This window comes from Protopterus annectens, chromosome 1.part0, assembly GCF_019279795.1.
Source record: "Protopterus annectens isolate FY-2018-M chromosome 1.part0, PAN1.0, whole genome shotgun sequence".
NCBI lineage: Eukaryota > Metazoa > Chordata > Ceratodontiformes > Protopteridae > Protopterus > Protopterus annectens.
The window spans coordinates 1,822,601,745-1,822,617,523 of NC_056725.1; the positions used below are offsets into that span (position 1 = coordinate 1,822,601,745).

Below are 15,779 nucleotides of genomic sequence, written 5' to 3' on the forward strand. Positions count from 1 at the left end.
CTTTATTCCAACAGAAAAAAAAACATCTAAGTAGGCACAAGATGAATGTTTTCTCCCAGATTATATATGTTCTCTCATACCCTGATCTTCAACCTGGCAGCTTTCTGGAGAAATTTCAGAATCAGGGGACTTGGCGGGTAAGAGTAAAGTAGACCAGGGAGCCAGTCGTGAAGTAAAGCATCCCTCTGTGATTCCACCTGCAGGGGAGATTAGGGCAAAGTAGCTGCTGCATTTTGATGTTTGGGGGAGAAGCAAAAACACTGCAGCAAGGCTGGCCCCATTGACGGAAAATAATTTATGCCACTTTCATGTTGAGAGACCACTCGTGAGAGGTAGACAAATGGGTCTGCTCAATTTGTCTGCTATCACACTGGACATCCCCAGAATGTGCATTGCTATGAGAAAGCGGTTGGATGAGATCGCCCACTGCCACACTCCGAGTGCTTCTCAACACAAAGGATAAGATCTGGTCCCTCCATGTTTGTTGATATACTGACATATTGTCTGTTTGAATCGCAATTGTCCCTAAAGGAAGAGCACCCTGGAAGGCCTGCAATGCTAAGAGCACTGCTCTCTAGGATATTGATATGCCTTGGACTGTTCACCCCAGAAAGCACCCTCCCCAACCTGGGAAACATCCATAGTCACTATGGCCTTGGGTTGAGTTGGAATGAAAGGATGACCTTGTAAAACTTTATCTGAGTGAATCCATCACCAGAGGTACCTCTTGCATGCCTGAGTGATTCTTATTTGTGCCGACATGCACTGGTAAAGAATCAACCACTGTGTTACTAGCATCCAGTGAAGAAGTCTCATACGAAATCTTGTCAGAGGAACTAAGATTATGGCAGCTGACACTAACCCCAAGGCTTGAAGAATCAACCGGGCTGAAATTTTGGTACTGTGAATTATTTTCCTGACTTGGAATCTAACAGTCTGTACTTTTGACAGAGGAAGAGAAGCTGTTACTGATACCATGTTGAAGACTGCTACTATGAATTCTAAGTTTTGATCTGGTTGTAGCGGAGACTTCTCATAATTGATGGTTATCCCCACACATGAACAAACCTAAAGTATCTGATCTCTTGCTTTTGGTAGTAGCTGCCTGGGCGGGGCAGTAATGACCTATTCGTAGTGACTGGCTCCCAGCCGGAAGAGTAAATATCTTCTGGACTGTCTGTTCATTTTTATATTGTAGTATGCATCCTGAAGGTCAGCTGAGCACATCCAGTCATCCTTGCCTAGGAAAGGTAGAATGGACTGAACCATGACCATCCAAAACTTTTTACGTTAAACCGACTTGTTCAAAGTGGTGAGATCCAAAACTGGTCACCAGTCCCCTGTGTTTTTTGGTGCTAAAAAGAATCTTGAGTAAGTACCAGATTCTATCTGGTCTGCTGGGACCTCTTGGATGATTTTTTTCCTACCAGCTTTTGTGTTTCAATTGCTGCTTCTTTCCTCTGACTGGGTGGGAGAAGACATTCTGATGAAGTTTCTTATCTTGGAAAAACAAAAGAGCTTAACTTGTGTCGTGTGTCTTGCAATAAAGATGTTCTAAGTGGTTTTCAATCCTGCCGTGGTGTTTTTCCAACTGCTTTACATGGTTCTACTATTCAAAACTTTTTGGTTAACACAAGCTTTAGTAACAGCTGAGCTGGATACGAGATTCAGATCCAAAACCAACAGTTGAGGATAGAATGAAAATTGACTACATCAGATCCAAATTATAAATCCGCAAAATTAGTTTTATCAAACCACATATACATTTAAAGTGCAAGTGAACTGGTGGAATATAGCAGCCTTCATGGTTAAACTGTTCAACAAGGTGTGCTTCCTTATCTACTCAAATTCTACAAAATTAGCAAGGTTAACACAGTACTAAAATTATTTGATGAAGATGCAAATAAGGAAGAATGATATACATGCATAACTCTGCACTCAAAGGAGGAAAAAACTGAAATACATAAGCAGTATATGAAGACAATACAACAAATGGTCAAATAACTGCCAACATTAAAATATCCACAATTCATGTCTTTTATTAAGCCCCCCCCCGCAATATACTGTAGTCAAACTCACATAGTCTCACACGCACACACACACAAAAACGTTGGACACCTATACCCTCACTTTGTGTCAAATAACAGTGTCTTACTTCAGATGTTCCAAAATACAGACTCTGACTTTACTAACAGTTTGCCCAAAAGAACATGTTAAACAGTATACTACCTGTGTTGTTTGTATAACTTAATGCAGTTTCACTGTTGACGGGAGACAGAGAGAGCATTGATTGGAATACTGTCAATTAAATCAATGGTCTAGCCACAATTTAGTCCAATTTCACTGTTAAACACCACAGAAAATGTACTGCTGAATGTGTCCCTGACCAAAGTTTTACATTGGAAAGAATATTAGAAAGGACAGGTTATTTTGGAACTTCTCAAGGAGATGGAGTTGTAATTAGCTCAGTAACAAAATTTGGTTTGGCATGTGGCAGGGATTGCAGGTGTCTACATTTTATGACAGCTACGACTCTTTTTTGTCCTGTATCAATTCAGCAATGTGCCAACCTTGCTAATTTGTGGGGCTGTATATAAGAAAATGCAGTTTATTACAGAATTTAACCTTCACGGCGGTTACATATTGAGACACCATTTCTCCTGTACTTAAAAGTAAATTTTAGTATTACAAGTCTATATAACTTTGACCAGTGTCAAATCAGAAAAGCATATTTTATATACCATGAAATTCTAAATGGCATGTTCTATTCACAACAGGAAGATGATACAACACTTATCTAATCCATTACTGAAACGAATGTTAAATTTTGTAGACTTCATACAAGCCACCTGTAAGAATTCCACTAAAATGCCCCCTGTGTTCACTGAGCAAACAGCAGAATCCATCACTAAACAAGGATAATGCTATGCTGCTAGATTAAACCAGCAAGTTGAGTTAACATTTTCAAATTAAGCATTCTTCACCAAACTGAAAAGACTAAACTACACAGTCAGATTCTCACCGTATGGCTTCAAGCCTTCCAAAACTAAAATAAAACCTACATATCTCAGCTCTGCAACGCTGACTTTACACTTCTGTTTGTTGTTTTGTGCTGGCATTCCCTGATTTCATTGTTTCTGTGTGGATTTGTTTTCTGCTTTGGCTGGATTTCCTACAAAATTTTTTTTACTTTTTATCCAATCTTGCTGGTCATCCTTTCTACACATTCGGTTTACACTTTTGTTCTGTTTGAATATGTTCATGTTAACTTTCTTCAGTAATTCAATCAGTCTGTTATTAAGATTTCTTCAGATCACTCCTCATATCAATCACAGTACCACCACCTTCAGCCATTTCATCTGTGCAACAACCATCAAGTGCCGATGGAATACCAAATGGATGTCTGACACATCCATGTCTTCCTACAGCTGAATTAAATGTACACAGCTTAGAACAATCCACATAACAGCTTTGTCCTTCTTCCAAAGATCAGACAAACGGCTCCTCTACCTGCATTGGATCATTTTATTCTTTCAGTGGGGTAACAACCAGGCATCCTCAAACTAAGCTACCTCTCAACTGTACAGATTTTTACAGAATGTCCAGATTTTTGCCTTATATTTTTGATTTGTTTCTCATAATTGTGTGGTTTTCTGGTGAATCATTGAGGGTTGAAGTCAGAAAAATAATGACAGACATTTAAGTTTCGGATTTCATAACCATACGAAAATTCATGCCAATACAAAACCTTTTATTCTATTAACTTTCTAAGTTTGTAAGAGCAATATTTACAAAAAAAGTGTCCCTATTTTTGGGCCTTTGTTCCCCCATTATTTATAACTCTGTCCAGAATTCTTGCTCTAAGAGGTTGGGAGGTATGTTAGAGCCCTATGGCCCATTTATTCCTGCCCAGGTAGCGACACTCAGTAATAAATGGTCCAACTTGGTCCTGCAGGGAAGCCAAACCCTCTCCCAAAGCAGCGCTTCCCAAAACTAACATGTTGGTTCTTAAGCTCTGCAGCATGCTGCATGTCACAGACAGTAGGCCTCCATTTACTCACTCAGCTATGTGCATGTGTGTGTATGCACTATGACACTGAGTGCTCACAGGCTCATGCGCCATGGGTGCAACACCTTGTGCTCTCACTAGGGGCCTCCCAAGTGGCAAGCCACAGCTGTCTCCATACCTCCCAGGATGAACAAGCCGTCAGTGGACCCTCACTCAAATCCTCCCCAGCTAGCTCTGTCAGGTGACTGAGGTGCTAATTAAACTTCATCCAAAGTCAGGGCTTTAGCTTTCTCTTCACCTAGAACTGGTTTCTCATCTCAGGTTTTATTATGATTTAAAATTCAGTTTAATTAAAGTGCTTATACACAAGCACAGTAGTAAAAATACACAAGCAACAATCCAAAAATGTTTGTTAAGAGACATATCATAATAAACCAACGGTCAAAATGAAAATATAATTTTTAGTGACTTCTTAAAGTTGACCAGCACAGAAGATTCTCACAGCCACTAGTGAAGGATGCTTCAAATGTGTGGTGCCCAAAATGAAAAACTAACAAAAACAGACTCTCAAAGTGCACATTTGGAGCCTCCAACAGACTCAAAATGCCAGACCATAGAGCACTGTAAGATCCGTAAGGGACTAGGAGTTCTTTCAGGTAAGAAGATCCAGCTTGTGTAATGCAACAGAGAGATTATCACCACAACTTTTAAGGTGACATTGGACTGAATTCAGCAGCCAGTGTAGACTCTAAAAACCAGCATAATATACTGGCAACAAAATGTACTAATCAGAAGTTGGGATGTGGAGTTCTGAATAAACTAAAGAAGGTGCACTTTTGAGTTAGACAGTACCAGACAAAAGATAATTGCAATAATCAAACAGTGAAGACCAAGGCTCACACTGCCACAGAAAGGTCCTCGGGTAGAGGAAAGTATTTCATTCAGGCTACATTCTTCAGTTATTAAGAGGAACTCTGAACCACGACTGACACTTGCTCTTTATTATCTGTCACTAATAAAGGAGGTTACACCTCTTTCTAGTCATTCATTGCCACCACCAGTGACAGTCAAAGTTTCTTAAGGTGACATGAGCTGCTATGGATACTGTCTTAGACATTCAGAAAAGCACTATCTACACATCTTTGACACTTTAACATAAATCATTTTATAAAAGACAGATTAAATTTAAACAAGCAATTATTAATTTTAGGGAAAACAACAGCAGCTAAAAAATGTAAATTAAATAGATTTCAATAGTAAATTATACAAAAAGTGTGACTAGAAAGATTTAAACTGCATACAAGTATACAGATAATAATGGTGATAAATGGAAATATAAATTCACAAAGTTAAAATATACAACAATCAATATTTCCAAAATAACAGTAAAATATCTCAACATTACAATTAGATTTCTTAAGGAATGAGTCACATTATACAGTATGTTTGCTTTCAATTTCTAATGGAAAACCAGCAGCAATAATAAAACTGAACAGAAGAGAAAAAAAAATCATCAAACTTAATCTGTCAAGATCCCTAGTAAACATCAAGCATACAAAATACTCTGTAGCTGTCATCGCTAGAAGAACTTAATTCACTCTATGAAGTGGATAATGTTCTTTCTTGACAGCTCTATTAAGATCTTGTAGATCCATGCATATATAAATTGTATGAGTTCACAAGAGAAACTATGTCATTAACCCACTCAGTAAACTCACTCAGTCTTCTTTTATATCATGCCTATGTGCTCCACTCTGTTCAACTCCTTTTCAATCCTACACCTAAGGGCCAAATGAACTGTGATTGGAGCATGTGCCACTGTACCACTGAAGCATCCATTTAAATATAAAAAACTCCTAGCAAAGTGCTTAGACCAATACATAAATCTTCATATTCACAAAGCCATAAGTTTTACATGCATAGCTTAAGTTCATTTCTCCACACCAAGCTACTGACAAGTCAAATAACCCAATACAAAAGCAGCTCCACTATTTTAACCATTTAAAAATATTCTTGTACTTCCTATTCCCATATTCACAATGGGCACTCTCTGATGCAATGTCTTCACAATGACCTCAACCAGCAGCTCTCACAGAGATGGTTTTGATTTACTGTCATACAAACAGAGTGCTTCAAATATTCCAGCATCATTTATCTCACACTCAGCATCTTTCACATTTAACCACATTTATTCATTTTGAGCTTCTCTGTCTAGATTTCTGAATAATCCTCTTGACTCTATACTTTAAAAGCTTAAAGTCTACGGCTTTCTTTATCATACTCCTGCTTTTATGACTGAAGGGTCCTCTCATCTTCAACTTTTACTGAACCCATCGCAAATCATTTTCATGGATTTTTCCACTACATGCATCCTTTTATTTTGCAGATACATTTCTTATGTTTCTCACTTCAACAAAATGACACATTCTAAAATTCATTCCTTTTTATCATGCATATAATCATACCTTGTGCAGCACTTTTCCATGAGTATTTCCTCATGGTTGTCATACTGTCCAATAATTCTCACAGCTCATTTTGACTCTGCTTTACTCATTGTTGCATGCAGTTTTACACAATTCTAGCTCCTCTGCAAGCCCTTTACTTTTTCAGTTGCTAACTAGGTAAATGAAATTATCACAAGGGACCATTTTCAGCCACATCCCTGACCACAGCAGCATATAGGTTCACAGGCTGGTACTAGGCTATTGGCCCTAGGGCCTATACAAGCCTAGCTATAACAATTCCCTGGCCATTTCTTCCCACAGTATTTACTTCCCATGTTATATATGGGCATTATAAAGAATCCAGTCCCTTAGCCTTCATTTGTCTACTGCATTATTCTGACCATGATACTAAATCAGATAATGCTCTGTAGCAATCGTGAAATGAGACTATCCTCAGTTATCTCATGGATTGCATGCCTAGTAATGATCTATAAACTTTGCACAATTTATCCTTCATGGTATCTCATCAAGATCCTCAGAAGTTACAGCCTCACTTTATTTCTCCCTTAGTAGGAACATCATTGAATATAACCCCTCCTTTGGTATGTACCTCACTAGGTATTTAAACCCAACACAAAAAACCTCAAATGGTTCCTCACCAAAAAGATATCAGGTTACAACCCTTAGCTACTCTGATAGGGCTTTCAGCAGTCTCTCTCTCTATCATACACATTGAATATAAATATATATATGTATATATATATATATTTATATTCAGTCTCATACAGGCTCCTAACGTCTGTTCTCTGTTTAGCCCTCCATACAATGAACAACCCCACTGTCTTTCAATTCCTTCTCCTAAACAGAACTGGTAGTAAAGCAATCACTAGCACCAGAAAGCTAAACCTATACTGCCATATTAACAATACCAGCCGGAATCACAGATACATAACACAACATATCCCGTTTCTGTAATACACTCTCCCTTACATATCATGGAGAGTACCTCCCTAGCAACCTGTAAAACCAGTATAAATGTGTGATCACAAATTTTCACCTGGTATATGTAGGGATGTAGGGACAATATACTTCATGGGGGGACACGATTAATCTCCTCCCAATATTAGGTGATACAGCAGAGCTTCTCAATTGTCTCCTTGGATGCAAGTTTAGTAAGACCCATTGAACCCACAAAGACAAAATTGTCTTGCTTCAATTCTGACTTGCTTCTGACACCATGCCTGCTCCATCAGGTTTGCTTTAAATCTGTCCAGTACTTTACAGGAAAGACTACAGGACATAAACATAGGATGTTGAATACAATTAAAAGTGTCAAATATTTAATATGTGTGTGTGTGTGTGTGTGTGTGTGTGTGTGTGTGTGTGTGTGTGCGTTGCATTTTATGATATCAGCCCTTTTTAAACATCACAAAAACAAATCTAAAAATTCTATGCAATACCTTAGCATTTACAGGCACAAATAAATAGCTACACTGAAACATCCAAGCTGCAGCCTTTTACTAAAAAGTATCATCAAATCTAACAGACAAGAATGGTCACACCCACTCAGAGGTGTCAGCAGGAAAATTTTCAAGGGTGATATCCTGCCTACATTCATGGAAAATAAATACTATAAAACACAGTATTAAAAACGTTAATGTCAATGCCGAGACAAACAATTGACATATTTAAAGTTCGTTTACCAAGGTGGTGCACTAATCATAATAGAACATTTGCTGGCACAGCCTGGACAGGCAAAATATCATGGGACAAAACATCCAACTGAGCTCACAACTATTAGAAACTTCGAAAAACAAATGGATGTAAAACATGGTAAAGTGAAAGTTTGGCACAGGTGACTAGGGCTACAGAAAGGCTCTGACAAAAATCACAATCAGAAACTGACATAAGGTCACCCACGAAAAGAGGCACTTATGTCTGGTTAGCAATACCCCAACACCTTTTTAAATGGTTGGTCGAAAATAAAGATGTTGTAAAGGTCTTCATGTTATGTGGTTGCACCTTATGCCCGCTTAACAGTAACTACGATGAAGCACCTTAAAACTGAAATGTAAGTGCTTTTAGAAGGCTTTGGCCTCAAGCTCCTACACCCACCTCCAAGATCACAGTACTTGGGGAAAAGGAGCTTTGTCTCAGTGACTTCTGTTATGGCAAGATAAGCATATGATGACCTAAACATTTATAATTAAAAGCCAGTAGCAGGTTTGGTTGTTTATTCCATTCCGATGAGACAATCCAAAAAAGTTACACATGGATCTGATTTATCCCTCCAAGAAAGATTCACAGTGATTAAAGTGAGCAAATGAAAAAGGCATCTTTCATGACTGAATTGTAGAATTTAATTTAAGGTGATTCAAATAAATGACCAAGATACAATTTTATGCTCCTTCTCACAATGACTTCTCCAGTTCTCAAATCCTGTGCTGCTTAAACCCTATAACATTTCAGGGAATGTAAGCACACCTTTGCAACTATTCTCAAATGCAACCCAACATGGGGAAATAATTCCTTAACTATAACATGAGGTTAGTCTAGGAAACATAATTCCTTAGGAGTGGGATAAGTGAGCCTTCACTGCCATCATCCAGCAACAGACTTGCCAGATCCCTCACTTAGGAGTATAATGTGCAGAGTTGCTACATCTTGCATATTTCAGCCCCCTGATATGCAAGCTTTCCTACCCCCGTCAGTACTGACCCCCAGCTTAACTAGTGCCATAAAAAAGAGCACGAGTCCACTTCCTCCATCCACTTAGGGTACCACAGGTAAGTTACAGAGTCTGCATCTTCTTTTTTCTTAGTCTAAACAAACAGCTAACTTTGTTTCCAAAGCCTGGCGCTAGCAGTTAGCATGTCTCCATGCCCTGGGCTAAGAAATAAAGTTGGGGACACATTTTCAGACAGCTATCTCATATGCCTTACTGAAAATGGCAATGTAACTACAGTTCGGACGTGTGGATTTGTGTTCAAGAAGAAATAAAATCGCCACTTGGACTGCCGTTGCACAATGCCAGCAGCACAGCTCATGAGCTACGCATCACACATAACAGATGTTCAAATAAACATCAATAATGTATGATCCTACATATGTTAGGACTAAAACGTTTAAAAGTGGCAAACACTTTGAAGGTTTGCCTTCATGAACAATGCCCTGTGGTCTAAATATTCTCGTCCTACTCGTTTCCTTAGTCCTTATCTGTCGATCCATCTCTTAAAAAAACATCCACAGTACTGAGAAGCACTCATTTCGATAGCTTTACTCACATTTTACGTCCTAGGTGCGTACAATAACTACTAAGAAAGTAGAAGCTACATCTCGCGATTGAAAAGAAGCAGCAGTTGACCCCCTTTTAGTGACGTCATGGATCCTGCAAAAATTAATGGCTTACCCGCGCCTCCCTCCTGCTGGCATCCCTGTAACAAACTAGAGCGGTACCACCCATAAAGTGATGTCAGCAATACTAAGGATCTGTTTACAGCACACTAATCGATCCAGGAACGTCTTTTAATCGCTTGTGTTGTAAAGAGAGCTTATTTTTACATCGTACCTTCTAAGATCCGCAGAATAACCGCAGAGTTCATGACTACATTGGTCTCTTTTTCTACTAGAAGATAATGGACATCTTTGCAGTGCCATGCTGCTATTTCTTTTGGATATTTTTATTTAAACTGCTTTTCTTTGCGGTAGCTTTTTCTTTGTTGTACTGCATCAGTACTTTGTTGCAACTGTATTTGTTGCTTTTTTTTTTAACAGTCGGTGTTAGCAGTTTGGGGGCCCCAGCAAGTATAAAGGGGGGGGGGGGGGGGCACCTAGGACATTTCCAGTCTAAGTATCACCCTGTCACTGCAAACCTCATTATTCTTCATTTTACTTCATACTGTAGAATTTTAAGAGTAAGTTGCATTTATGTTAGAGTACAACAATCGTATGTACATGTCTGGCTTTAGGTGAAATGATTCCCTTGGCAAAAGGCTCCATGGTGCATCCCCACTGCCTATCTTTTCACCATTTCTTCCACATATACTCATCATCCAGTGTTCCTTCCTGTTTTCTCCCATTCCAGGCTCTCTACACCATGCAGATTTTGTCCCCTTTTTTACATCTTGCTTTACTCTTCAGCTTTTTCCAGAAGGTACAGCTTTCGAAATACTCTGAAGTGCATTTTAGATTTTTTAAGCAACCTTTTGATCCAATGATGGTCTGAACTAAAATATGACTAAGGAAACAAGTTCATTGTCACTGTTCAATTTTCCTTTTCCTTTCTTCCTTTCAAAACTTGCTAACAGGCCAACACTTTCCCCATTCAGGGGAAAATAATTTGTGTCAAAGGCTTAATGTTCAGACTGAATGAACAGTCATAGCTCCCAGTGAACTCAGAAGACTAATGTTTGAAAGGATACATATATGCTAACTGAGAATACTGCCTATCTTCCTACACTCCTCCTCCCACCAAAAAAGTTATTATTTGTGCATCCCTCTGGTGTTACATTGGGATTAAAGTAAAGGAACTAATACCCACAGTTATCTATTTCAAGTGACTAGGGTTGCCCCCTCTACTTTTTTTTCTGAACTATCCGGAAATCAAACTGATTGTCTGGTAGTCCGGAAAACACTGTACAAACTCCAGTATTCTATTTAAAAAAGAAACAGACTATCGGAGTTTGTTAAATCGGCAGATTTACTTTGCTTTTTTACAGAAAAGCATAGTAAATCGGCAGAAAGCAGGCATCTGGTACAGGGGGTTGTAATGGGTGGGGTTACATGTGATGCAAGGGGTGTAGCCTTTCTCCCCTTTTAGCCACAACGAAAGGTGGAAACCCTTCAAGTGACTGCTGTCATATATACACATATCATGCCTCTTTAGTTCTACCCCCAAGATGCAGCTACCTGTACATGTGCTTGATGTTTAATTGTGAGAAAAATAAAAAAAGTAATGATCACAGTAATTCCAACGTGTTGCTATAAGAAAGTGCACTGCCGCTACACAAGCTATAGTGATCTTCTTTGCAGACCTGCACACCTCTGAGGTCTGTGAGAGAAGTAAAAGAAATAAATGACCAAACTGTCCAGACACACCGAAAGCTATAGTGATCTCCTGTATACACTTCTGAGGTTTAATTGTGAGGAAAATTAAAAAAAATAATGACCACACCACCCACAGCACCCACACAAGCTACAGCAACTTTCTGTACATACCTCTGAGCAATGCTGGTTTTCGAATGGGTGATTTTGAGGGAAGAGTACACCAATAAGTCCATGTCAAAATCCATGTATACAGTCTGGAGTATGACTACCACAGTTCCGAGTTCTAAAAGTCTGGATGTTCTATGAAGTATTTTATATCTTATTTTTGAAAGATAATCCCCAGGATTTAATAAAATCCATGTAGGCACAGTGCAGAGCCTACACAGAATGTTACCATGCCCGTGTACATGGCTCCTCCTCGGCAGCGTGCCATGCATATTAATTAGATTAACTAATGCTTTGCCAAGACACATTCACCAAATGGGTAATCATAATTTTCAGTTTTTGATTATACAGCATTTACTTAAGGATCCACAGGGGAGAATATTAGATGCCCATTTGGATATGACTGAATTAAGATGGCAACTTAGATTAGATGCTGCCAATAGCCCAGGTTTAAATGAGGCCATTAGCATTTCTATTGTCTTAAAAATTAAACATATTTTAGGTTGAGAACAGAGGTCATCACTAGTTGCTTTCAGCAACTTTTTATTTCTCACAGTAATCATTGAGGTACATTTTGGAACTTTTAAATATAATTAATTTTTTACAATACATATAGGTATTAATTATATACATAAGAGTTATTTATTATCTTTTTAAACCAAAATGTTGGTTTTCATACCAACAGATCCACTTAATATATTGATTAAATCGCCATCTGCACAATATGATTCATTGGAATCCTTCATTGAATGTAGTTTATTTACATTTGGATTCATAATAGTGTATTTGGCGATATTTAAAAATTTTAAATTTCACTAACTAGTGGGTTAAAAAACCTTTTGCTACATTTTAGTGTTTAATATATGATTATTGAGTTCATGGATTTTTTTATTATGTATGTCTTTTTAAACTTTTGAGTTTTTGAACTATTTAATTGGTTGTTCCAATTAAGGGTTGACTATAAAAGGCTGGGTTTTGTGATTATGTGTGTATACTTTTCTTGTGTTCTGAAGAAGTCCCTATTCATTAAAGGAAGAAAGCGCTTAACTTTGTGTTCCATTTGAAAATAAATTGTGCTTTTTACTGTTCTTGCTGTTGCCTTCTATCCTTGTCACTTTTTCCTCGAGTTTTGGACATTATTTGTGGAGTTGTTTCTATGGACATGGAGGTGGCAGGAGTGACGAACGGTGACATTTTCGAACTTTTGCAGAAAATACAACAGCAATTGGCAGCACACACTGTGCAAATTCAGACTTTAACTGAAAAACAGGGAAACAACGATGTATTCGGTTGTCTTGGCTACCCCTTAACCCAGCCAACATCAGTTTCTAATGGCCCCCGTGGGGCAGATAGACAGCAAGGTAATTTATCTGGTGAAAGGTCCGTTAGCACTGAAGAGTCGAACGGCATTCAGAAAGGGCTTTCCAAATGGAAGGACAACACCTTTACCTTCAGTGGGGAAAAAAGGTCAGGGAACGAAGTTCCAGTGGAAAATTCTTCCATAAAAGAAAAAAATCAAGGTATGTTATCATATAAAAAGATACAATTAGAGATATCTTATTTACAAAAAATGTATAGAAATGGAAATGGTTCCCTGTGGTTTAAGACTTTGGAAGTATCCCAATGGGGTCGAAGGGAATGCGGAATTATTAAAAGAACTGCATGCATTATTCGATAACATCGGATTACAAATGATGAGATTAATGGTCAAATATAACATCCAAACAGCAGAAATTGCAATGAAAGACTTGGATGAATTGAATCAACTTATTATCAATGATGACCAATTTAATGATAATCAGATTTTGTTTAATAATTCCTTTTCTAACATGACTGTAGCTTGTGATACTATTTTTACACAAAGAAACAACAAAATTAAAAGGGATGTGAATGAATACGAAAGTAAGAAGGTGCATCCACTTTTGGTGGATAGCATTAATATTCATGAGGAAAAGGCCAATCAGCGTATAGATGGTGAGGAACGAGTGACACTTAATGGGGGCGGAGTCAATGACAACAGGCATCACTCGCAGTCCTTTTCAAATGAAGAAAACGTTAGGCGGTCGGAAAGATTGAGAGGAAAAGAGCAGCAACAGTCGCGTTTTTTGCCAAGAAGCCATTGCAATTATGTCGAACAGGGGGCATGACCAAAAACAACCACCAACAACAGCAGGAGGGGCAGAAGCCGACAGCAGATGAACTAATGGACTTGGCATTAGAATTAATGGATTCCATAAGTACTGTCCCTGGTAAAGATACAGAGTTCCATTTATTTTCAGTCCAGTCTCCATTGGGTGGAATATTAACCCTTGGCAAAAATATGACTGATTTAGGAGAAATCAATTTGGTTTCCTCTGGGACATCAACTGACTTTAATGGTGATATTTTCGAAGGTTTGGATTGTTATAATTGTGATAAAAATGGAGACGTAGAGAATGGTAATGTTATTCTAAATGGTACTCTTGACATGGAAGGGGAAAATTTAGATGAAGGGTTCAAAATTATGGAACCAGTAGTAGTTTTTGATACATTTAATGATTTTAAAGTATATAATTATTCTACCAAATATATTGGCATTGAGCATGCAAACGTTTTAGCAAAAGGCTTAACATTTGTTCCTTATAGAAGGGCAAAAGTGGATAGTACCTTAATTGACTTAAAAAGTTACACCAGGAAACTCAATTTCAAGGTGCGGTTCAATTCCCAAGAGGGTGGTATAGAAAGGAATGGGTGTCTTAGAAGACCTAGTATGTTCAATCCACCATTAAATAACATCATTAGATTACTTGAAAGTAAATGTGAAAAAAGAAATAAGAAAAGTATTACAAAAAAGATCGGGGCAGTGTTTAATAAATATGTCCTCCAGTGAGGAGGGTGTGCTTAATGATTTAGTACACGATGGTGGAATTCTTTAATGAAACCAGATAAAGGCAACAGTATGGTGATTATGGATAAATCTGACTATTTGAATGCAATAAATAACTTATTATTAGATGCCACTTATGCTGAAAGCTCCCTGAATGAAATGTATGTTATGTATAAAAAAATGATTTACTTATGGATGACATGCTGTATCAGGGCCAAATCAACGAGGATGAAAATGCATATATGATTAATAAATTTCCAGTGGTGCCTAATATATTTGGAATTCCTAAAATCCATAAGGGACTTAGGAATCCACAGTTCAGGCCCATAGTTAATGGCAAACAATCTAAAACCTGTTTCATCAGTAAATTTTTGGACCAGAAATTGCAGGCTGGTTTAAAAACATTTTTTTACATATGTAGGGATTCTTGGGAGTTCTCAGATAAAGTGGGCAAAATCAAAATAGATGAGAATAGTATTTTGGTTACTACTGATGTGGTGAGCCTTTTAACGGTGATACCACACCAAGAATGATTAATTTGGCTAGAAAGCCAGTTATTGAATACAGGGTTATATGACCAGGACATTATAAATGTATGTGTCACCCTTATGGAAGTGGTGCTTTTGAACAACTATTTATGTTTCGAGGGCCAGTATTTTAGACAGAAGATGGGTGCAGCATGTGCCCCGTCTTTGCTAATTATATCACGTCATATTGGGAGCAACATTTTGTTTTCAATAGGGTATTTAAACCCAATATACCTTTCTATACTAGATATTTGGATGATTTGTTCATTTTATGGAATGGTACAGAGTTGGAGCTTCAACAATTTTATGATTATATAAATGAGACATCTAGCTTTTTGAAATTCACTCATCAACACAGTAGGGAAAGCACTGTATACTTGGATGTCGAGTTAACCATTATAGAAAAGGGTGATATAGCATCAAGAATTCATTGAAAACAGACTTTTTCTAATTCATATTTAGAGTTCACAAGTGCACATCCATTAAGCCAGAAAAAATCCATAGTAAAAGGGCAATTGGTTAGAGCGGCCAGGATGATTATTCAGACGGGATTTTTAATGAAGAAGTAAAGAATATTTTAAACATGTTTAAGATAAGGGGATGTCCAGAAGTTTTTTTAAGACAAATTGTTAAGGAAGTATTGGTAAAATGAGAAAGGGGTCACTATAAACCTATTTTGATTTATGGTATGGATGGTAACAGTGCTGTGACTCAAACAATGG

At 37.8% G+C, this 15,779-nt stretch overlaps 1 protein-coding gene across 1 annotated transcript in view; it reads right to left on the bottom strand.

Annotated features, from left to right (window-relative positions):
- The window catches only part of TTC33 (tetratricopeptide repeat domain 33), a 1,025,558-nt gene extending 1,015,693 nt beyond the window's left edge, over positions 1 to 9,865 (bottom strand). The window contains exon 1 of the mRNA XM_044069757.1: positions 9,738 to 9,865. The gene's annotated coding sequence lies outside the window, so the exon portion shown is untranslated. The remainder of the gene's footprint in view (positions 1 to 9,737) is intronic.
- Between the last annotated feature and the right edge of the window lie 5,914 nt (positions 9,866 to 15,779).